The sequence below is a fragment of the Chroicocephalus ridibundus genome, chromosome 1, assembly GCF_963924245.1.
Source record: "Chroicocephalus ridibundus chromosome 1, bChrRid1.1, whole genome shotgun sequence".
Taxonomy (NCBI): domain Eukaryota; kingdom Metazoa; phylum Chordata; class Aves; order Charadriiformes; family Laridae; genus Chroicocephalus; species Chroicocephalus ridibundus.
In genome coordinates this window covers 135,419,843-135,445,002 of record NC_086284.1, presented here as the reverse complement: position 1 = coordinate 135,445,002, position 25,160 = coordinate 135,419,843, and the positions used below count along the sequence as shown (strand labels likewise).

The 25,160-nt window shown below is 39.4% G+C and overlaps 1 protein-coding gene across 2 annotated transcripts in view; it reads left to right on the top strand.

The window, feature by feature from the left end:
* Window positions 1–1,952: 1,952 nt before the first annotated feature.
* Window positions 1,953–25,160, top strand: part of SHISAL1 (shisa like 1) — a 197,925-nt gene continuing 174,717 nt past the window's right edge. The window contains exons 1-2 of one of the 2 annotated variants that reach the window (XM_063354855.1): window positions 1,953–2,495; window positions 12,034–12,094. The gene's annotated coding sequence lies outside the window, so the exon portion shown is untranslated. The remainder of the gene's footprint in view (window positions 2,496–12,033; window positions 12,095–25,160) is intronic. The other variant, XM_063354862.1, reaches the window with a different exon arrangement.

Here is a 25,160-nt window from a genome sequence, read left to right as displayed (position 1 = left end):
GGTTGGTCAGGTATGATTTTTCCCCTTACGAAATTCATGTTGACTATGGCAAATCACTGACTTATTCAGGCACCTGAAAATGTCTTCTAGGATGATTTGTTACAAAATCTTCCCAGGGAGTGAAGTGAAATGGACTGGCCTGTAGTATTTCAGAGCCTCCCTATTTCAAGAGAGGCATGGTGTTTGTCTTCAATCACTGGGAACATCCCCCAAATGCCATGGCTTTTCAGAGCTGATAGAGTGATCTTACAATGATGTTAGCCCGTTTTAGATGCATTTCTTCTGGTCCCATTGATCTGGGTACGTTAAGTTGATTAAATGATCCTTAATTTGGCCCTTCTGTACTGTGAGTAGCAGTTTTCCTCACAAAATTCTGCTACTAGCCTTTGTCCTTCACATTCCTCACTGGTTTCAGCTTCAGTTCAACTTCATCTTGTCTAGATACATCCTTGCCTGCCCAGGCAATACTTTGCTATGCCTCCCAGGTAGCCTGTCTCAGCTTTCAACTTCATATGTAATTTTGTACTTGAGTTACTCAGGAATTTCCTATTAAGTCAAGCTGGCCTTCTGGCTTGTTTGCTCACTCTTCAGCGCACTGGAATGGACTGCTCCTGTGATCTGACAACGTTGTCATTGAAGATCAGCCCTGGGCCCTTTTGCCTCCCAAGGCAATGCTTCACAGGGTCCCAGCCATCTGTATAAACAAAAGTTCATTATCCTGAAAGTCAGGGTCTCTGCTCTTTTCCTGCCTCACTCCCTTAGGGTCTTAAACTGCAAGTCATAATCACTGTAGTAAAGGCTACAACTGCCAGAATGTTCCCAGCAAGTTCATTAGACATAAGTAGGAGGTCCAGCGGAGCACCACCCCTAGGTGCCTGTTCAGCATTTGCACCATAAACTTTCCTAGACATGTTCCATAAATCTCCTGGAATGCTTGCATTTCACTATATTGCTGTTTCCACAAGCATTACATAGTTGAAAGCTCTCATGAGAGCTAAGGCCTATGTTATGAGGCCTCTTCCTTTTGTTCAAAGGATGTTTTGACTGGCAGTCTGTAGGTGACCTCCACCATGGCTACTCCTTTGGCTTCCTCTCTAATTTTGGTCTGTAAGCTCCCAGTCCCCTGCCACTGATCCTGTGGCAAAGCTTTGCCTATTGAGCATTTATGCTGAGCACAACACCTTGTCTTCACAGCCTGCTCTTCCTAAAGAGCCTGTATCCACCCATTACAGGGCTCTGTGTGAGCAATCCCATCTGTTTTGTGTCTATCCTGTTACCTCTTATCTCTACAGGTTCATGGAGATCTGACTTATCCTGTTTCATGTGCTGTGTAGTCATATATAGGCATTTCAGATGGCATCACTCTTGCAGGAAGAGTGAGAGCTTCCCTTGTTATGCTGTTGGGTGGGTACCACCCCCCCTTTCTCAATTTCTTTTTCCCTCTCTTTGGTTTCTGGTCTTCATCCACCAGTAAACCTAGTTTAAAGCCTTCCTTGCGAAGTTAGCAAACCTGTTGAAGATGCTCTTGTCCCACTTAGACAGCATACTTAGAGCTTATGCTTAAAATCCTCCTGTGTTTTGTATGCTCAGGAGAAGCTCTTCTGTTTTCAGAATTCCTGATTGGATGGATCATAAAAATATCCATGAGCTGATGAGCTCTGACCCATTTCTTGTTTTAAAATATAGGCACATAACATATTCACCAACACTGATGTTTAAAATTGCATGTAGTTTTAGACGGTCCTCAGGTTGTTGAGTCATTGTGATGTACAGGCTCTCCCTTAGAGACATCACCTTCGGCTTGCTGTGCTCCATGGTGATATGCATGTTGCCTTTTCTATCTGTCTGAATTGTGTAAACCTGACATCCTTTTCTGCTGCCTATCTTTTCCCATCAGCAAGAAGGAGAAAGAAGCCTGCAACTCCCCCACACATCCACCTCCACCTCCAAATTCACAACTGGGCTCAGAGCTGTGTGAAGCAAAACTGACAGGCTGCAGTTCTGAATTGTAAAGTCTTCATAAACCTCTCCTGTAATCCCTGTGTAGAAAGGGGTTGTGTGCTAAATATAAACCTTTTCAGACAACCTAAGAAGAGGAACAGTCAGCGAGCTCATGGTTAGGAAAAGAAAAACCCTACAAACTGATACTGCGATGGCAGATGACCAAACGCTTTCCATCAGTTCAACCTGCATTTAAGACTTAATCTGGTTTTGAGTTGGAGTGATGCTTTGGGTGGCTCGGAGACAGGCGGCTTTAGAGGACATCTGACACTTCACTTTTGGGAGGGTGAGGACGGAGAAGGACTTTATTTTGGACTGTGTTATGGAACTGGCATCTCAGGGAATCTGCTGTTGGATGAAGTGATGCTCATTCTGATCTGCAGTTCATCTGAATGTACGTGGAGCTTGGAATAAGTTGATCCAGTAGGCAGCCACTTTGAAACCCATTATTTGTTTCTCTGACACATCAGTGGTGACAACTGACTTGCTAACAGGTAATGTTACTTATAGTTCTTGTGGGTATAAAAAAATGGTTATCATTAGTTTTGGTCTTAGTTAATGTACTAATATTGCTCATTCTTAAATACTTAGCAACATATTTTCCCTTTCAGTTTATCAGCAATTCTTTAATGTGTAATACTCTGGCTAATGCTCATTGCCAAAGAGAAGCCTTTTGACAGAATTTTGGAATCTTCATTAAAACAAAATAGGATTTGAGTTGTTATTCTAGTGGCTTTTCTTGAAAGCCCTAATACATGCCAAAAAATCAAACTTGTAAGAGATGTACAGAAAAGTTGCTGGTGCTAAGTTAGATTTTCTTTTTTTTTTTTAATCCAACTAGCAAATCTAGATTTCTGTGTCAGGAAGCCATCTGCATGGTCTCAAATGACAAAGATTTTTCTGAAAAGACAGCAAGTGCCATTTCCCTAGGATGATTTATACTGTACTGTAATCCACATAATAATAATACTGCTATGTATATTTAAGGAACTACTGCTAGTTTAAGACATACTCTTCAGCAAGCAACTGAAATCATGATACAGGAGGTGAGAAATTTGTGAGCTGGAAAAAAAAAGCTGCCAGAAGGTTAGAGTTTATAAAAGAAGAATATTCAGCATACCAAATGTGAGCTCCTAAAGAGCTTTAACTCCTAGAAGACCAGTATTTCGGTTGACAGCAAAAGGAATGCACAGAAAAATGCAACTTATACTTCCAGTCTTCACAGACCTATACCGTCGTGTCAGCCATGAAGGTGACTTTCTGCTGGCCCTCAGCATGCTGAAAAGGAGAATGGGCAAGGGGAAAGGGATACCTCTGCCACGTCGCCTTACAGTGTTTCATTGCTATCAGACCAATGCTTTCTTAGTTTTTGAAGGGAGTTGGCTTTGCAGATGGCAATCATATTCTGCATGAACTGTGTAAACTGACAGAATTATTATAATAAACCTTTTTTGTCTTGGTTGATGGAAAAGCTTCACTTAACTCTTTGGGAGATTGCTTCATCCTATGGTATATGGACAGATCCTTAAATTAATTACTGTCTAAATGGGTTCTTTGCTTAATCTGCATAAAGGATATTTAAGGCACAAGCATTATTTTTGATCCAAACTTCTTTGTGAAAGAGCAGATTGTTTTATTGAAGTACTGAGGGCATCCAGGACTATTTCTGTGTCTAGGGTGCAAATGTGATATGCTTTTTCTCTGAACTTCTCCCTAAATTGATGATGGCCAGAATCAATTGCAAGTAGGTTCTTCTAACTCAGATTTGAACTACCTGGCTCTGAAGATGAATAAGAGAAAAATCATTATCCTGCCAGCTATATTGGCAAGCCAGCTCACAGTATGTATTCATTATGCTTTCTCTACTTCACAGAGTATGAAGTTAAGGTATGGCCATTGTGAAAGTGTCTTTAGGCTTTGGGATCCAGCCAATTCAAAATGTGGGGTAAATTAATCACGTGGCCCCTGTGAGGCTGTAAAGGATCAGCTAAATATGAAATCTATATCCTGTATTGCCTTCTGTGAACATGAGCATTTCCCCTGTTAGTGTATTATGGTAGGGCATGAGCCAAGGTTGAAGTATGTTAGTGGTAGGAGCTAACTATCTCCCCCTAAGAAAAGGGGAGTACAGTAGTGGAGCTGAGGAACCAGAAAACTCTAGCTTGTCCTAAACATCTCAGAGGTCTGCAAGAAGAATGATGTTGAACCCAGTCAGTAAAGTCAAATTCAGCAACAACTTCTGAGTTACAGTCCAGCTTCTCAACTGTGGGGCTCTCCTTTCTCTCGGAAAGGCTTTACTTTCTGTGTCTGTATGTCTAGTACTTGCCCTCAGTAGGTAACATGCTTAAACGATCTAAAGCGTGTTGAAATATTGCAGTAACACCTGCGAAAACAAATTCCCTTCTTCGTGGCTTTCTGCCATACCAGCTGAGCAGATTGAATTGTGCCAGTTTAGAGGGTATTTTTTCCTCCCGCTCGTCCTCTGAGTCAGTAGAGACGGCCCTGGCCAGGACTGGGGTGTGCAGCTGCCATGGGGAGGGATGAACTCCCCCAGCTCTCACTGGGGAGTCCGGGAAAGGTTAGTAAGTCATCTATCTAAAGCTGCAATAAGTGTTGAGTTGATGACATGTAAGTTAGCTCTGTATGAAAATTTTTTTTGTGATGATGTAGAAGATACTTTCCCTTTCTGTGTGGGTGTTATCTTTTTTGTCTGTGTGGATGAAATAATCTGTTAATTTCTCCTGAAAGCAAATTTTGTCTTGTGTGACTCTACCCATGTAGAAAATACTATTCTTGAATCAGGATGCTATTGAGATTGAATCATTTCTTGTGCTTAATGGTGGTCTGCTGTTTTCTTATCAACAGGTGATAATCCCATACTCCCCTTCTGCAGGTAGTACAACCAAACACTTAAACGCTGCAGCCACAACTGACCAGAAATAGTGCAGAGCGCAGGCAACCAGGTTAAAAAGTGTTGATCAAAGAATGCACATGCAAAATTGAGGTGGGGGAATAGAAGAGTATCCAGTGTTTTCTGGTTAGCTCTAGGACTGGAAGCTGTGCATGTCATTGCAGGCCTTGCAAATAAACAGTTTGTCAGACAACTGTATAAAGACTCCCCTTAACCAGGGGTTCAGACTGGGGTAGGTGCTTTAGGGCAGGAGGACAAATCTTCCGAACCGTAGCAAAAAGACTGGAGTATTTGCTGTGTCTTTAATGCAATCTGCTTGCTGGCCACTGGTTATTGGGTTTTCTAAGGGCAAGCATTTTGTCCGTGTTCTCTGTAACAGTGCACTCATGGTTACTGAAATCTTTTAAAATCACAGTTGTGTATGTGACTGTAGTATGCATAAGTGATTTCACTGCCACTTATCTCCATGAATTTTTCTGTAACTACCTGATACTGTGCTGAGAGAGGATGAAAGAGTTATTGCTACGTATCGTAGTTTCAGAAGCCTGATTTAAGAACCATGATGCCATTATATTAGTAGTTTGCCCAAATAACATACTAATAACCATTACAGTTACTGCAGGAGAGGTTTTCTTCACTGCAATATAATGAAATGTAAAGCTGCAGGGAAGTATTTTAAAATTAGAAGAGGTGTGACACTTTCATGGTGATACAATAGATGTTTTTGGAATAAATTTGTAGTTGTTCCACATATAGTGACTCTTTTTCTGCTATCATGCTGGATGTTGCTACAATCTTGAGTTTAAATAAAAGCTTAAAAGCAAGCTAATAGTGCTGCTGCTTCCATAATATTTCTAGTTTTGTGGGTCTTCCTCAGTGGTCACCCAAATCATAAGGTGTTCTGAATTTCAGTTGCTTTGCTGACTTTTACTGAGGTATCTATACAGCACAGAGGACTAGTCTTTTTGATCTAGTGTTTGATCTGTTGCTTTGTCTGGATTATAATCTGATTGAGATCCTAGAAACTGTCCTATGAGTGAGGACACAAAGATCCATATAGGCTTGTTCCAGACAATATTTGACCAGATGCTTAGGAAAAGAGCGTACAAAAACAGCACCTGTAGAATGTTAAACATTTCATGCAAGTACTGTTTTTCTCAAGTCAAACAGGGCTAAAAACATATGCTGAAGGAGTTGCAGGCTTCTATCAGAGGAAAACAAGTTGGTCTAGGTAATACTTGTTAGAAAAAACATCTCAGCTAGTTAAACCTTTGGGTCACGCTATCCTCACAGAGAAAAAGGTGTCTTGCAGAGTTTTAGGGAACTTAATATCCAGAAGGAAAAGCCCTTCAAAAAAAGATACAAGGAGCCAGTAAGTCTAAACAACAGGTTTGTTGTGATCTTCCTGATACCACAGTACTTCACAGACAAGGAATTAAGGCATCTGAGGAGGAGGAGGAAGTAACATATTTTGAGTATATATTTATCCCCACATTCTCTGGGTGTCAGGGTGCTTATATAGGATTTAAGTAGATATGGAACTGGGTAGTGGAAGGCAGTTCAGTGTCACTTACTGTGTGTTTCATGTAGGAAATATATACTATGTGGAACACCGAATCTGATTACCCATCAGAATAAAAGGGCTCTTTCTGTTCGTGAACTGAAAAAGACAAAGGAATCTGCCTGAGTCTCTCCTAAGGTGTCCTTAACCAAAACATAGCAATCTCAACTAGATTTAAGTAGAATAGGTGGCAATTAGAGTAGCTCAACAAGCTTGGTCTTGGTAAGGTGCTATGAAACACAGGGGATTTGGCATATGTTCTCCAAGCTAACTTCTGTCTTCCTCCCGTCTCCCCAAATGCCTAAATTTAGACTCTGAAATACATACTTGGAAAAAGAAATAAATATTAATGTTAGGTTTTCACAATATTTGCATATGACAGTCGCATTGATTTTTGATGGTATTCAGTGTCACTCTGTGCCGTTAAAGAGAGGCCATCTTTTAGGTATTTGAGTATGGAATTTGAGCTATGCATATAATTGGTCTAAATCTGTAGTGGGTAAGGAAAAACATTATGTGAAATGAACAGTAGGTTTAGCAGAGGTACTTAGAAAACTTTGAATTCTTGACTACAGAAAGTATTTTGAAGATTGCTAATACATGTGAAAGGTTAGAGAAATCAATACAAGCTGATGAAGAACAGGGGTCTGCTTCAGATTTGTGCCCTTAGTGGAAAATAGGCATCCTTCAGCAGCAAAGAAACTGCAGAGCCTGATTTCAATGTTTAGCCCTCTTCCACTAAGAGCTACTGGAAATGAAAAAGAGCCTGGCTACCTGAATCCTCTGAGAAAGAAACTCAAAGGGATACAGGGAGCCAAAAATGTTTGCAGCTTTCAGGTACCACCAGTATAAGACAAATAATGGATAGCAGGGCAACTGTGAGGGAGGGAAGCAGACGGGAGATGCACATTTATGAGAAATGACTGAATAGCAGTGTAGCATAGGCATGGAAAATGGTTAACAGAACAAATATATGAAAGATTAAATATAGAAGGGAGATGAGATTAATGTACTGGAAACTAGCTGCAGATGATGTGATCTGCTCTGGACACTCTGTTCTCCGCTCGTGTATCATCCCCATGGTATCTAGGCACTTAACTGGCAGATGAGTCACTGTCTCTTTGTGCTGCAGCTTGTTTCTCCATTAAATAAAGGTAATGCTTTCCACTCTTGGAGTGATGCTGAAAAGGATTGATCTCTAAAGTGCTTTGAAGGTACACTAACATTCACGGATCCCCTAAAGCCTAGGTTTTAATTATGGGGCTGCAGATTAATATGTTTTTACAGCAACAAAAATGCCGAACTGCAGTAATTCCAGACCATGATAAATTATTTTGGATGTTCCTGATATCTCAGATGAAGAGGATGGTTAAATCAGTTAGGACAGCATGATACCTTTGACTTCACTTACACTTACTACACAGTGGGGCTCAAAAATTGCTGGTTGGGAATCAACTTGCTATGTTTCCAGGGTAGCTTTCTGTATGTTTCAAAGATAACCTATTTCTTTAGCTGATGTGCGATGTTATACTTCAACCTTAACTTTGCTGTGAGTTGCAAACAGTGAAGTAAAATGATTCAAAGTAAAATAGGAATTCATGACATGCAGCCACAATACAGCTCCTCCCTTAGCGTGCTGTATGGTGGAGTAATGGGAATGAAACTTCACCATTTCATCCAGTATATTGTTGCAGAGCTCATACCCCAGCTTCAGCTGTTACGTACACATGATTTCGTGGTCAGTAGCTTTGTGACTAAGTGGTTGTTACAATCTGATCAAACCTGTTCTTTCCATGTCAGTCTACAAATCCTACATTGTTGTCTTAAGCTCTACTTTCCTTGGAAGTAACTATCGAAACCATTTTGGTTAGCTCTAAGCAAAACAGCAACTGTTTTCCTAATTATCCCATAACCACTATAACAAAAATTGTTTTCTAGGCATGTTCAGCAAGGAAGGGAACCTACTAGCTGTAAATAAGGACTTTCAAACAACTTTGAGCTCATTTAAATTCCAAATTACGTTGTAATCTGAAAGCTGATACTACCTGACCACTTGCAAATGTAGTCATTCAGCATAAAATGAAAGCCTCAGGAGAGCTTGGCAAGGATTGCTTGAAGATATGCCATGAGAACCATTATATGTAAAGTACACTGCTATTTGCAGCACACAAGTGAAGTGGTGGTTATAGCTCTTAAGAGGTGCACCTTTTAATAAAAGCTTCAAAATTGGTATTAATTAATGCTGTTAATTGTTAAATGTGTGAATGGAAAAGTCTGATAGAGTAGTTATGATCCTGCCACTTAAAAGGAGATATGCAGTCTTTGCTGTACTTGACATTTAGTGGACCTCATTCTTATGTACTGGGCCTGATTTATACTAATTTATGCAAGCAAAGCACTGAAGAGTGACTTGAAATGAAAGTTGTTTTACAGCATGTTTCAGATCCTTTCTATTGTATTATAACACTGTAAATGGGCCTTCATAAAACATGGTCCAGGCAAGTAATTTTTCAGAAGTCCAAATGATAACTACCTATTACTGGAAAGAAAGTTGCCCAGCTGGAGTTTCTGTCAGAAAAGATTTCTCCACAGCACTTGGCCCATGGCTGTATCAAATCTTGTGGTTATTAATCTTAGCTTTATTGGCATTTTGATGCTCTTTGGGGCAGAAGATGAGGGTGCCAGTGATAAATCCACTAAATCCAGAGCAATTCTGACAACCATGACTTATTAACATCACCCATACTTGTTTTTAACTTGGACAAGGTGACTATACTAAAAGTTTAACCTGATAAAGCAAAAGATTGTCTTTTAACAAAGCTGAAGACAAGATCAAAAAATGAAGTGAATCACTAAGACTTTCTTAAACTATCTTTAACAGATATCTATAGTTGGCCGTGTATAGCCGGTTTCTGTTCAAAACAAATGCAATGTCAAAGTAGCGGAATGGGACTGCGTGGAGAAACTCTTCTCTTCTTATGAAAGCTATTGTGTTGTGTTTCTCTTTGGCTTTTAGAGGCTGTGTGAAAGCACAGTGACTGCAAATGAAGCTGTCTAAAGCTTATGACTTTTATGATATAAAGACACTCTCTTCCTAGTCTTGCTTCCCTTTACGCTTGGAAGCATTGTGAGTGGTATGTTTCCCAGTTTCTCCTTTCCCAGACAGCATGACGTACAATTCTTAATTCTTTCAATTGAAATTGAATTAAAGATCTTAAATTCTTTCTTGATGTTGTCCCATATTGCAATCACTTATAAGAAAATTAGCAGCAATATGATGATGCTAATAGTGTCATTTCTAATATATTGCTGCCTTTTTATCAGAGACCAAGTGACAGTAATAAAAACAAATGTCGGATTTAGGCACAGAGCACTTAATTCAAATTGTTTTGCTTGTGTGGTCTGCATGGGCTCCATGTGCCCCAACGTGTGACTGAAGTCTGTGCACCAAACTTGTGACTATAAACATTGAGTTAGAAATGTGTGTGTGGGGGGGGGTGTTAATAAGTGTGAAACCCCTTTTTCCTTCCCCTTGCCTGAAAAATGGCCTTAAGCTGGAATGGCAGCCTCAGCTACATGAAGTTGCGAGAGTACTTCAAAGAGAAGGCTTGTCTCTTCCAGCTTCTCTGATCTCCCCTATGCTTTTGTTTAGTTACTAGGCCTAAAAGTCAGGAACAACCTTAGATCTCCCTACTTGTTAGAGGAAGATCTATATTTTATTTTGCTGGCCCCTTCTGAAGTGAGTGAGGGATAAGGAATTTCTTTTTTGGTGTCTAAGGAGAAGCTGTAAAAAAAACCCAACCAAACCCAGAACAAAAAAAAAACCAAACCCCCAAACCAAACACATAAAACAAACATAGACACAGCTTAGCTTGTTAGGATGTGACACTCCTAAAAACTGAAGAGTAAGTTCAGATATCCAAACACTAGGGTTGCTGCTGCTAAAATACTTTGATTCTAATGCTAATGTAAAAATGCCTTATTGTTGAAAGAACTGTCTGTCTTTCTAGACCTCTAGTGCTAAGTCTTCTAAGATTCCTTAAAAATCTTACTAGATGCTTACATTTTCAGTTTCCTGTAGATTTTTAAAATGTGCTCCAAGCAATAATTCTAAAGTGAGTTTTATTTAAAGTTGCTTCTTGGTATAGTACTGCTAGTTTAGAGCCTTTCTGATACTGCTTTTCTTCTATGATTTCTTGGTAATTAGATTAAATCATAAACCCATCATAATTCCAGCACTCAAATTCCTTTTAAGGCAAAAAAGGACTAGTCTACTGGAGCATTCAGGCTTTGAGGCAGATAAAGCTCCTTCCACTAATTTCAAGTGATAGTAGTTCTGGCCAAAAGCTTTTGATATCTCTTAACATGGAAATAGGAATCATACAGCCAGCGGTGTGTCTCAGAATAATTCAGTTCTGCTGCTCTTGAAACTGGATTCCCTGTTACTTGGACTGACTTGTTTGCATTTGGCCTGTGCAATGTTTCACAAACCCATTGCTATGGGAGATGGTACTATTGCTCAGGTGTCTTTAAAAATGCCACTCCTTTTTAACCTTGTAATTTTTAGTATTCTCGCTTTCTACAGAAAATTTACAGTTGGGAGAATTTTGCAAGTCATGAGAATCTGCTCTTCTGTGATCATTTTGTCACTGAAGCCAAATCTGTTTATAACAAGTTAACAAGCTCGTGTCTAAGGAGACGTTCAATATCCTGTTCTCTCTGCCCTAAGTAGGACATTTTTAAAGCAAAAAGTAAATGCTGTGTGAAGCTAGGACTTCCCTTCTATGTCTTCTCTTCTACAGAGATGTCTCCATGTCTTCCAAAAGAATATAACCTTTGGATCACTGTATTCATTTAGCTCTGAAACTTGGTCTTGGCACTGGGTTATTTTGTCATTTATTACGTTGACTCAAGATAAATGGAACTTGCGCTTTCACTCTAATTCTACCAGGGGCGGGAAGGGAAAAACTTGATGTGGTCTTTATTGTATGTTGCTCTCTTATATGACCTTTTTCATATACTCCTCAATTTTTTCCTTTTGCTTCCCATGTGTATGTGCACGCAGTAGCTCTAAAACATTAAATCAGTTTTCAAATGTCACAATATCAATTTAGCAAAGAAAGAATAGTAGCCATTAATATAGAAGGTGAATCCTTGTTATGTAACATAACAAGTTTTATAATAGGCAGGCTGTATCTGAAGATATGTGATGCAAACATGGCATTCAGCTTTTTGCTATTTATCTTTTAGCTGTGTCTATTAGAATTACTCTTTCATCAAACAAATGAGGCTTTTATGGATGTTTGCAGGAGATGTGAATCTGTTAGAAGCCACATACAGACACTTGGTTTCTGTATTCAATAACATACTCTTATTACCATGTCCTCACTTATGTACAGATATGGTAACAGATCCTTTTCATCCTGCTGTTGCGTGCTACATGTAAATTACTTTGATAGCAGACTGGATCACTTAAGCAGGACCGTTCTTCAGAAATCAAATATCTGTTAAGTATAGTGATGCTGGGTGTTACTCTGAGTTATACTTTCTCATATTGCAGAATATGGATCAAAGCTGTTCAGATGCTGATAGAGAGTCTAGAACCACGGTCTTGCCAAAAGGTAACTTTTCCAATCTAATCTTATTTAAATGAATCATCTTTCATCTCTTCTCTGTTGCTAATTGACTGTTATATAGCAATCACCTTTATAACAAAAGCCATTTCAATCCATATGTTAAAAATCAAAGCAGTTGGACTATTTCATTTCAAAGCATTCAATCCCAGAGTCGAAGAAAGTGAATCGATACCATAAAAAAAATAAAAATCCCCTTTTCTTGCCCACTAATAGAAAGTTTTTCACCAGTTCATTAAATATTGTATAGAACCCTACCTAACTTTTTACAAGCTCTTAGTGAAAATATCTCCACTGAAGCTTAGCAAACTCAATTTTTAATTAAAAACATATTTCTCGAAAAGTAAAACCATAAGCAGTAAAAAAACTACCTTTTGAAATACAGTCTGAAACCTGTATTGCAGTGTCAGTGCCATAGTGCTCCACCCCTAGGAAAGTTGTTCCTTGTTGTGTGATTGTGTCAGACACAAGGATAACAGGAACAAGTGTGCTTCTTAATGATTAGCACAGAATTAATCTTGCATACAATCATTTGTAGGAGGATCTTCCTTCCCATATGAAATACTCAGCTGTGAACACTTTTGGACATAACGCTTGGCATATTTGTCTCTACCTGGAACATCTCTCCCTTCCTTTCTAAGATTTACTATATCATGATAAAGTGGCTGAGTTACTTGCCTTGCTAGTAAGTGAGGCTTAAGGAATGAAGTGTGTTGCATTTAATGGAGGGAAGAGTTAGGATTGTAAATCACTGCTAATAAAATGTTTTGATGGCAAACAAGAGTAGAATGTATTCTACGCAATTTATTCAAACTGCTGTGTTGTATGAGAGGCTTATATTGCAAACAGCAGTACTTGTGTCCACATGCATTTTGTATCATCAGTAGCTTGCCTGAAAAGTGATTTAAAGGATTCATAACCTACAAATTTGCCACTTTTTTGTTACACTCAAAGAAATATATTGTTTTCTATTATGAAGTCATAGCTTCAGTGTGTAATTGCTATATGTAAGTATTCTAAATCCCTTCTGTATTAACTTGGAGGAAAAAATGAAAGCATTTAAATGATGTCTAGTATGTTGACGAGATATCTGAAGCCCTGCTAGGTCAGTAAATAGGGGAGGTAGGTTTTCTTTGAATTTTTCTGTTCCTCTTTTTTTAGTGTGACATCTCTTTGACTATATACATAAGGAAAAAAAGTACTGTGTATAAGGAGGGTACCTACTGGTATTTCATTATAATTGTCTTCTACTTGGGGCTGGGTTTTTACTCTGAACTCGCACAGAGGTCTTAAAGTACATGGGGACTGTAGTACAGTAGATCTAGGCAATAGATTTAGGAACAAGTCCTGTAACTTAAAGTAAGAATTTACATCCTGAAAGAAATATTCGCCAGCCTCAGACCGACCACTGAATGGGCCAAGAAGAATGAAAAACAGCAATCTTATCCTAGAGGGTAGTGGCCAGGCATTAGCGGAGGACCGCAACTGCAACATTCCACAGGGAAGCCTGTTGCCAGCAAGGCAAGGTAATACAGGCACCTTTGAACTGCAGTGTTTTCCAGGTGGCAGCATGTTAGAAATGCCCTATCCCCAAGTGGAATACAGCCGGTAAAAATTACAGTAGTTCTCTAACTGATATTTGCCAGTGATGAACTTTCACAGAAAAAGTAGGTAAGGAAACACGGGTGCATATCCAGGTATAATATTGCCCTCACTGGAGTGAATTGTTGCTACATTTTAATTTATGACTCAAAGTTGATAAACATATTCTGATAAATCTATGGTTATTTACAGTCTAATTGTTTCCTGAAAAAAATAAATCACAAGTTTCTTCCCATTTGACTGTGATCGCTGCTTCATACAGGCTTTTGAGAGCAAGTTGAAGGGGTTTTTATCTGTGAAGAAACCTCTCAACATAACGCGTTTTTTAAGAGTTTTCTCCCACTTCCAGTGCAACAACAGCTCTTTTCCCTCATTTTTTTAGTGCGTTTGCATAGAGTAACACTATTCATGTTTCAATTCTTAGGAGTTTTGCTTCTCTACCCTGTATTTATCTGGCCTAACACCGTGCTTTCAGAAGGCTGGCCCTTCATATTCTCATCAAAACCAATTTTGCCATAATAGTTAACTCTTTTCACTAGTAATACTTAATTTGCTTTACCTGACTGGGAGGCCAGTGTGGAACAATGTGGTAAAAAAAAAAAAAAGTATGAAAAGTTCAGTAGTTAATTCATGAAACTCTTGAATAATTCATTGCAGTTAAGCCCTTATAACTCCCAATTAAGTTGTTAGTAATGAGTAGTTCATTCCCAAGACCTCTGTTACTTGCACCCAATATAAAGTACAAGTAGGAAAAGCTCGGCAAGGAGTCATGTTTCATCTGTAAAATACTTTTACCTATTGCAAAATTATCTTTTTCTTATCTTTTATTCTCTTTTCACACATCTTAGAAAGTACTAGCTCTTTAAGAATCGCTACTGCTTTCACCAGCCCACATGGCTATGTAACTGAAAAAGGCATTTAACTGAAAGATATTCACAACATTTAATTGGAAAAAACAGTAGTATATTAAATGTCTTCCCCACGCTCTTGCTGTTTTCCTTAAATAAGCTCTTCTAAAATAGGATTAGCATAAACACCCTACTCTGGGAAATACAGGATTTTTTCCCTGCAGAGATCAGAACTAAGCATCTAGTGTATTTCTGAAGTAAAATTCTTGTTCAACTAGAGACTTCCTGTACTAAAGGAACGAGGAGTACAATATGGCCTTCAAATATGGAGAGCTTGAGGGATTCAAGGAAATCAGCGGTCCCTTCTCCCTGGTACTGCTTCCAACCCTGAATAGGGAATAAATAGAAAATGATATTTGTACGTTCCAGGAGTTCCTAATGGAAGGAAGAGGTCCTTCAACACCTCAGTAGAGGTGATGGGACTGACAAAGCTCCAGTGAGATAGAACTGGGCAGAGAGTTTTAGTAAATAATAAAAATGTGATTTTTATTCATCCTGAAACGTGTTACAAGCTTTTAACTGTACTTTCCAAAATATGAGGGTGAGATGTCCAGAGTGATAGTCACAGAAATGCTGGAGAAAAGTGTTCATCCATATCTCTGCCTCATAGACTAGAGATTATGTGTTTTGCTAAGCCTGTATTAGACTTCTTCTGTTTAAAGGACTTGTATTCTTAATTTCCCAGGATGGAATATAACTGATAAATCCTATCTTTAAAGTTAAATCTCTTGCTTATCTTGTAACTTGGTAGACACAGGATAATGGAGGCTGAAAAGGATCTCCGGAGGTCTCTAGTTCAAACTCATGCTCAGATAAGGTCAGCTCTGAGGTCAGAACTACTTGAGGCTTTATCCAGTCAGATCTTGAAAGTCTCCAAGAACGGACTGTACAGTCAAAATTTTATATGAATAATTACATTCATTTGGGCAGGGGCTGAAACTTGGGTCATTTACCCACAGGTAAGTGCCTTAATTATTTGGCTAAAAGTTATCCTAATGTTCTCTGGATAATGCTTACAGGTGTTCACCATATAAAGTGAAATAGTTCTGAAAAGGGGCCATAAGTTAGAGCACTCATCTGCAGGAGAGATGTAAGTATGGAGCCTGGTCCTGAAGTGAGTAGGCAATCATAAATACCAAGGGAGTGCCAGGTGGAGGGGTGCATCCTCCAGCATTTTTAGGGTGCTTTTCTAGAAACGGCTGCTGCCATTTCCTCTGCTCTTACAAGTACTCACAGGTATCAGCCTAAATGGAACACTACATTGCATGAAAATGCTTCTCTGTCATGGCCCAGGAAGAAATAAAATAAAAGATTTCAGCACCGTGCTGCAAAATCAATCTCGGACAAATGTGAATTCTATTTAGCAGGCTGCAAATGCACAGTAGTATGCAGGGGAAGAGGAGCTAGGGCTCTCATATTTTGCAGAGGTAAGTTGCCTTCAGGAGATCTCTGCCTGCTCAAGGGCAGGCACAGGGGCACGTAACTGGTAGAGGTACACGGACATAGCTGTAGATGGACTTATTTCCAGTGGACTCATGCTATAAATTAATGCTGGTTAATGCCTAAACAGTTGACTCACACTCTTCACAAAGTGAACAGTCAACTATAACCATTAGCCCAGCTACTGGGACATGTAAATTTAAGCTACTGCTTAAATCTGTGCCCTGGGGACTATCCAATGGTGACACGCTTGCAGAGGAAGTTGCTCTCATTCTTTGAAATGTGCTATATGATTCACTGAGGGTTTACAGTGTAAATGCAGCATGCTTAACAAGGAAAAAAGAAGGTTATGTATATGAACTTTGTCACACAGTTCTTCAACTGTATGTTATCAGAGGTGGCTTGTTTGGTTTGATTTCTCCTTTAAGTGGATTTCCATGAGAAACAAACATTGTTTCCAGAATCATTTCACTTCCTGCAGGGCTATATTTCATAATCTCTTGCCTCTCACACACCCCTATGGCATTTAAAAGGCTAAAGATTTATCTTTAATGGTTAACACCATCATGGCTTGAGTTTTCTAATGATAAAATTAAACTTGCTGTCAAACACTCTTCTGAGAAGTCATCGCGCTCAGTTCGTGACTGAAGGCTGTTGTGATCGTTTGTGTTTGCATATGCCAACCACTGTTCTTCATGCTTTTAAATATTTTTCTCAAAGTAAGCAAGATATAGAAATGGTTGAACCCCGTCAGGTTAATCTCATCTAGTTTAATGTTACCCCTTCTCTGCTATTGGAGAGAGTAAGGATGAATTGAATCCTGCTTTGCTAGTGGTTTACTGGTTTGATCTGGTGCAGATGATGAAATTGCTCAGAGACTGTGAGTTTAGAGCCCAAAACTGTGATTTGTTTCTGACGCAGACTAGCTCTAACAGGGTTTGTTGCTCTAGACAAACCAACAGATGCTTTCCTCCCACCTGCTGTAGGTGCCCGTGCAATTTTTGGAATGCTTCTCTGCATGTAGTGGCCTATTTGGCCCATACAGTCTTTGTGCCTGAGACTGCGTTGGGTTGAAATATCAGCACTGTTGCCGAGCCTTTGGGGTCTGGGTCTAGCTGGTTCTGCAGGAAAGCTGAGAGCCAGGGTAGTTGTGTGCATGAAGGCTCAGACTGCTATCAAATGACACCCATGTAATTGTTTTGAATCCTCTCATCTGTGGTGCTCTGCGCTGGGCTTGAGGAGGTAGTTCTGGGAGAAGATACTGTGCCTTGGCTAGGGCGAGTGTCCTCCAGCAGATGCCTCTTCCTGCCCAAGGTTATGTGGCTTCTCATTTTTCAGCAGTCATGCAGAAGGTCCCTGAATGAGGAAGGGGCTCTGCCGTGTTTTGCAAAGGTTATGTGGTAAAGGTGGTGTTCCCTACTCAGGGCATCATCTGTGGGCAGATACAATTCGATATGTGTATGCTATAGAGAACAGAGGTGGAAGGAAGGGAAGTTATAAGGGAATTAACCAGGCCCTACCAGACTACTTGGCTCTATAAAGTACTTGGATGGTGTCATCAGTACATTAGAGGTGACTTAATGTACCACTTTGCTTCTATGTTTTATCCTTGTATGATAGCTATTGCACATCATCACAAGACAATTTATGGCCACCTACCAGAAAACAAATTCGACTGGAGTTTGCAATATAATAGTATGGGCAATGGCAGATGACAGGTGAAGCAGAATGAATGGTTTGGTTATTCATAAGCCAAATGACCCCTGAAAGACAGCAGTAAAAAGCAGTAGAAGATATTTTAAGATAATGTGAGGCTTCAAGCAATGTAAATTATCACGACCGGCACTCAGAACATGCTGGTTTATGTGCTCCTTGAGTGCATTTTGGCATGGGGCTGGGAGGCATCATCCTGCAGAGGCCTGTTCCCTGCTGTTTGAGGACAGAGTAATTTGTGATCTCATCTCAGGAGAGAATAAGCAAAGGACTTTTCCCCTCCACTGCCCAGCAGCTCACCTGTGCCACAAGTTAACTGGAGGGAAGGAGCACCTAGTACCACTCTTATTTTGCTTGCTCCCTGCCTGTTTTCCTTACATGTCTCACCTTGGTTCTCCCTGATGCACCGACTCCCTGCTGTGCTCCAACGATGAGCCATTTCAGAGAGCTGTTTGAAAGAAGCAGCCTTGTGCAGCCAAGCTGGGGCTAGTCGTTGTCAACCTTTTAATCCCTGAGCTGGATGCTTCACTGTCTCCAGAGCAGCAGAAAGTACCAGAAAAGAACACTCACGTAATGCCTCCTGAGAAATACTATGCTAATTATTGGAAATAGATTCCCTTGCAACAGTAGAAAATGGATATTTTAACATAACTTGAATGAAATGAGTAATATGTGGCTTGTTCTTCTCTAGGTGGCTTGTATATTTCCATCCTGGTGTTCGGTCTTTAATAGGAGTGTTTAATTGTGCACTGTGTTGCTTTCATGTGTCGTCTTTGTTTGGAAGAGCTGTCTGCATCTCACTCGTTAGGTTTAAAGCAGTACTATTTTTGTACTGCTTTGTGTAAAGTGTTTTGTAAAGTTCTGTACAAATACCATAGAGAAAGATGTCCCAGTTTTAAAGAACCTTTATAACTTTAAAAACTACCTAATAATTTTTATGCCAAGTCATTGTTGCCTGCTTCATTTATCAGCAAGTCTCAGAAATAAATGCTGTGTGTTCATACATCAAATTGAAACTACTTTGTTTCCCCATGATCTTTGTCCTTACATTTTTGGTGTATGTAGGTCTCTGGCTGTTAAGGTTTTACAAAAATGCTGAAAAACGTGAATCAAATGTAACCAGTTCAGATAGTTAGCGGACGATGCTAAGTGAGTATCTCCCAGGGAATGTGAACTTCTTATTCATCTGTGAACACTGCAGCTAAAACTGACAAAACTGCCAAAAAAAAAAACCGGTTCTTGTTCTAGGATTCATCTGCATGGAAAGTATTTCAGCTTTAAGCTTGTGAGCCAATTCAAAAATAAATAATTGTACCCATATTACATGAACACACTCTTTCAATAAAAAAAACCTGGTATGAAGCAGGGTATGAGGGTCAATGGGCTCACCTTATTTTTCATGTAAAGGTAATATAGGCATCTACATCAGAATGCGCATCCAAAACTTAATCTGCTATTGAAGGAAAGCAGTCTGTAGGTCTCTAATTATACCTGTAACATTATTTGAAACTCTAGGCAGAGAAAAGACATAGGGAAGATCATTCTGGTATCCCAACTTGCTGGCATCTGTGAGAAACCTTTCTTTTTCTTCAGCAAGAAATAGGCAAGGAAAACGGATGTATCTAGGCCTCTTCTAGGAGGAAATCAAAGGACATATTCAAATGTGTTTTGAACATCTGCGTGCATACTTACTAGCAGCATCTTACTCTCTCAAATCCCAGGGATGGGCTTGTTCTTGAAAGTAAGGGTGTCTGAGGAATCTTCCGCTTCCCCACTAAACTCTTGGCAAAATGGCTCTAGCTTGTAAATAACGAATAGCTGTTTGTCCAGCCTTCCTGAAAGCATTTTTTCTGTGCGAGTACTTTAGTAGTGTTTGTGAAAATGAGAAAATACAACACAACTTGGGAATCAGCCCTTCATCTGCACTTTTGAATGGAGAAGGAGATTGTGGTCACAGTTATGCTGGTGTAAGTCAAGTGTAAGTAATGCAGTTTGCTTTCCTATCTATTAGTGTGAAGCTGGGATTTTTAACTCTTCCTGCTCCATCAAGACTGACATTTAGAGGGAAATTGATTTCCTTTCTTCAGAAAGAACTTGCACTAATGTTAGGTATATTTTTATGTTCCTACTCTTTTTCTACCTTATGTTGCATGTAAAAACAGCGTCCTTTTTACTTAAAGCAGTGGAGGGAAAAACAAGATGGTATTAAAAAAACCCAAACAAAACCCCAAACCTGCATAACTATTCATGAAACATCTCTGGGGTCTTGTAACTGAAAGAGGAAATCTTACTTTTCCAGTGAAATTACCTTAGCTGAAACTGTTGATCATTTTTTCAGTAAAATGACTTTAGAATTTATAAACAAGACCACTCAAATACTTCACTATTTGTCGCTCTTCATAAACATTTTAGCTGTACTAACACATCCCATAAAATACAATATTCATTATGTCAACACAGTTATGTATGGATAAAATTTAAATACAGCTGTTGTCATTTTAATTTAAATTCATTGGTAGGAAGCTCAGTTTAATGGTAGTTGAGTAAAAAAAGAAAATGTATTCTCTGTACTCATAAATCACCCAAACTTCAATTTATTCAAAACACTGAATTAGGCAGTCAGCTAGGGCACTGGAGAAGAAGAAATTACATTGCTTCCATTAATAGCTTTTTTGAGTATGCAAATTAATAGTCAACTGTAAATGGCTTTGTAAAAGCAGACTGGTTTAGAAATTAAAAAAATGAAAAAACATTATTTGGGTAGTGAACAAGTCTATCTCCACTCCTGTCTCTCAAGCTTTCATATAAAACAAATTATTCTGACACCTAGTGAAGAAAATTTCAAATTGCCCAATCTAAAACTAGAAGTGTAAATACTCTTTGGTCTCAAATGATTACTTATTGAAATTAATGGTTGTTACTAGTGCATATCGATGTGGGAAAGAATTCCCTGGCATTTGTTATTGACATTTCAGCGCTGCCTATTAGTGAGCTTTTGCAGAATGAACAAAAATTCTTCAATTTAAATTGTTACATTATTTCATGCTGGGATCCAGTTGAACCGTACTAGTTAGTCTGCATACTAGTGGAAAAATTCTTATAAAAGTTTCCCTGAGCTTTGGATGTTATCCTTATTGCTTGAGGCTATACTTCCCTCCTCTTTGTTTGTGTACCTCTTCGCCTATGTAAAGGCACATCCTGTAGAAGGTTCAGCAAAGCTCTCACGCCTAAATTCAACTGTGTGCTTTAGGACCTTTGCTGTACACTGAAACATTTTTTTGTCTTCATTTAGTAAACTGTCTCAAAGAAAGGCTTAGCCTACAAAGATGAGAGGCTCCTTGGCTTGGCTGGTAGGGGGAGACTCCCTGCTATTTGCTGGGCCAGCGTGGGTGGCAGAAGAAAGTGTTGGAGCAGGTTGACTCGGTTCAGATTTTCTAGAGAGCTACGAGATCGCCTCTGTGCTCAGAAAACTACATTCAGGAGCACAGGAGACCTCGCATAGTGTGGCCTGTTTCAGTACCTTGAGCAGGCTTCTGTATCTTAAGGTGGTAGAAATATCCAGAAACAACCAAATAGTGGAAAAATCATTAAAAGAGGGATGAAGTGTGCAATATGTATAGTATATAAAAAGCAGATAACCCTGTTTGTTTCAAACTTAAATCCCACATTCTGCATGCTACTCCCTGTGTACCTGATGCAGTCCGTGGGGATGGGGACTGGAATTATTCCTGTTTCTTTCTCAAGGGCCACAAAATATGTCTGAGGGCAAAACCGTAGTTAAACTGGCTTTTATAGAAGTGTATTCTATAGTAGTAGAAGCTGTATTGTTTTAACCGATATAGGCTTACACTATATGAGGGGAGGAGTTGCAAAATAATAAAGCTAAGGAATTGCATGGATCCTACGGTTTAGCTGTGTGCTGTTCCTAAGGACCAGCCATACAGTGATTCAACACTTTCACAGTTTCTTTGCTCCTACCTGTATTTCATGCTTGCATTTCATAGCACCTCAGCTTAAAAGGCCTGTGAAATTCCTAAAAATGCTTCTTGTTACAGTCTTGGCCAGGGTCTTCATTAATTTCAGAGCGGCCCTTCCCAGAAGTCGGTAAGAGATGATATGACAGCCCATTTCAGAAGAGCTCCCTTTATTATTCACAGCCCCTGACTTCATGGCTACAGAGTGCCACCTGATTACTAATAATTGGAGTAGACATTCACTGTATCAATTTCCATTTGCAAATCTACCTGAAGTTTGCAGCGGGTTTCCAGAGTGATTGCATCCCCTGCCTTGCTGAGGTACAAGAGCGCTAATGGCAGCGCCCGTATTTCCCCAGTGGTTCCATGCAAACCTCGCAAGAAGAAGGCACCAGGTTTTGGACCAGGAGCAGGTTCACCTGGAAGCTGCGCAAATGAGTTTTTCTGTAACCTTGTCTGCCCTTACCCTCGCTGTGAGGGGATGCGCAATTTGATGCGCAGTCTGGCTCTTTCAAACTGCATGTCTTAATTGAGATATGTAGACTTTTCCTAGAAACTGCTATTAACAGTAAATATTTGGATTCCCTATAGTTAAGCAATCTTTTATCCTTGTCTGCTAGGACAAGCATCAGATCTCCGTGGTAGTTACAGTTTGGTTTTTGTTGTCCTAGCTGGCAAAGCCTCCTTTAATAGACCACAATGTGCGGACCGGGGAGGTCCTTTAGATCTCCTGAGTATCTCTTTCAGCCTATTAAAGTCTGCAGAAAGTCTCTGCTTGTAAAACAAATGTCAGGTCTGGTCCTGTGCTGTTCTGAACACCCGGTGACTAGATCGGCAAAACAGCATCTCCTGATGTCGGGCCAACATAAGCTTTAATTCTAAATTTAATTCTTTCTAAAAATGCTGGAGAAAATGGCAGAATCAGTGCTACGGTTCCTCGAGGGTGTCTGGTCTTGCAGCCTGCCCTGCCGTGCAGCCCCACGTGTGTCCCTGTGGCTCTCTCGGCCGTCCCTCTAAGCAAGTTCCGCTCCATACAGAGGGGAACAGTGCTCTGTTCCTCCACACGTAAGCACCTAATGGATGCTTGAGACCAGAACAACAAAGATAAACTTCAAGTCTGCATGCAGGAACGTATTCTTTCTTTTTTCCAAACAAGATCAAAGTGACCTGAAGTCAGGGTTTCTCGCCTCTCAGACAGTGAAGCCGGTAAAAATACTTTTGGGCAGTACTTGGGTAGATGTGTTTCATTCTTGCTCCTGTACTAGAGCAAGATAAATGTAAATCTTTCATATCGATTTGGCATTGTACTGTGCTGAACAATAACACTGAAAATGCTTCGTTTGTCATAGTTAGATTAATGCTTCTTTTACAGTAGATACTACAGGAGTTTATATCACTTGAAAGCAAAGTTATAGGTGCAAGACAGCTTAGAGAGAATTCTCGGTATTGCTGCTCAAACAAAATGATATATTTAACTCCGATTAGATTTAACTCTGATAAGAGGAGCAATTCTTTGATTAAATATTTACCTTTTGAGCTATGGTGTTATCTCTATTGTAGAAAGCATCCCAAAGGAAAACGTGATGAAAAGAAGCTCAGAGAGCACTCTCAAAACCCAGAAACTGGTAACTATGCTCTCAGATGAAACAGTAAAAAAATATGTGCATAGCATTATAAAAAGCTTTTAATAATGGAGTACATTTTTAAAATGGCTTACTCCTAAGAAACAGAATTAATTCAAAGGGTATTTTGGAAGTGGACTTGTCCTATTTTTTATGTATGTTTCTAAAGCAAGTAGTTAAACTGTTTTGCACTGCGGTGTTTTCAAGATTACCCTTCATCTCAATTCTTCAGTGCCATTTTTTTTCATATTGTAGCAGTGGCTTATGTTCCCCACTTAGACCCACTGGCCGTGCTGAGTCCAAATGACACTGCACGGACTTCAATGAGATTATACTGCCACTAAACAGAGTCTTCACACAGCATGGCTCTATAGCAAAAGATTTGCCCTGTGATTTTAAAGCCTTGAACTTTTAAGCCTTTGTATAAAGTGTCTGCCCACTTAATGCAAAATTCTTCCCCAGATTTATTAGGATGCAAAGTCATGTACATATTCACCACTTTAATAGTGCTGTTATACGCACATGAATATGGAAACAGGGTTCAGGATGTTCCTTTGTGTGAATTTTGTAGGACAACTATCCCTATGGCAGGTATGTCTGAACCGACATACATCCTTTCCAGAGTTAGAACTCTGGATCTAAAGGAAAAGCTTTAAGCGATTTTAAATGGGGACCAGTTAAAACACATGAGTTTCGGGTCAAAATCCACGTATGTGCTTAATGCAATTTGAAACTCAGCTCGAGTTTGAGTTTGTGAAACTGATGGGCGGGTAGTTCTGTTGAAGACTCAGAGTACTGGAATTTCTTTGTGGGCACTGCACCTAAATGTAGACAAATAATTGTAAAGTGAAGAGTGCTAGAGGAAGAGTTAATTTTCTTCCCCTGTGCATGTGGGAAACAGGACATTGAAAAACAATAGACGATACAATCATGTTGACATGTTTTCCAAAATAAAAGGATGTTAGTTGCTATTTCAGTGAAAATAGGATAGGTCAATAGAAAGTAATTCATGTGCAAAATCCAAATTCAACTTTTTATAGGCCAAAGAATCTATTTAACTAGAATCTATCTAATCTGTCTAATTTACATGAACATAAACGTGTGATTGCTGCCTTACCTTCTTTCGAAATTCATTTGTGGTCCAAATTATGTTGTAACGGATAGGTAAAAGCCTGCTGAAACTAGTTTGAGATGCATGAGCTTACACCATATGATTCTATTTGAGCTCCCCATATAGAAATCCTAGCAAGTAAGTAAGTCTCTTTGTACTAAGAATTATTTTCTGAATGAAATTGTATCCAGACTCAATTGCATGTGCTGAGAACACTGCAAAGGGACATTTAGGAAGATATGCACTCCTTGTTGTCAATATTTGTCGTATGCCAGGCTGACCTTTTGGATGATAATCTTTGTATTTGCAGAGTGAAAAGAGATTGATTTTGTTGCTTTATTCTAATTACACTACAATGTAGAAGTACCGCAAGCTTTCGAACGGTATTCAGGAACTGAAATGTCAATAACACAAACAACTTTCCATCTGCTCCCGATTTAATCTGAATGAGTTTGTGATTTTATAGAAGGAAGTTATTTCTGCCACTGGCAGTCGAAAGGTGGTAATCAGTTAATCAAAATGCATTGATTGCTCTAATTATTGCATCTTGAATAGGTTTTTTATGAATCTTAGTCACCCACAATTTAGTTTTGGCATGTTTTGCTTTCTATCCAAGGCAAATCTATGGTTTGCAAAAAACTTCAACTTCATCAAGAATAACTCCTTTATTGAGATTTAGGGCCA